We start from the raw sequence: 263 nt of genomic DNA, 5'->3' as shown, positions 1-263 counted from the left end.
AGAAGAGGTACTTGTAACTTTGGATAAAAAGAAAGAAACAGGTATCCACAAGCAGAGCAAAATGTGGTTGGCGTTGGCTCGAGATAAAGAAATAGATCTACACCACAAGAGGAACAAGCGAGGGCTAATAGCCTCATGAAAGGACGGATTTCTGCACTGCTAGAAGGACGAACAGAAATGAGACGTTTTTGTTTTCGAAAAGTTACTGTAGCAGGTTTGGGATTGACTTACAGATGCAGGACATATTGCATCTTTGCAAACAA

The sequence above is a fragment of the Penaeus monodon genome, chromosome 30, assembly GCF_015228065.2.
Source record: "Penaeus monodon isolate SGIC_2016 chromosome 30, NSTDA_Pmon_1, whole genome shotgun sequence".
NCBI lineage: Eukaryota > Metazoa > Arthropoda > Malacostraca > Decapoda > Penaeidae > Penaeus > Penaeus monodon.
The sequence above is the reverse complement of the archived record's forward strand: the minus strand, read 5'-3'. Positions refer to the sequence as shown.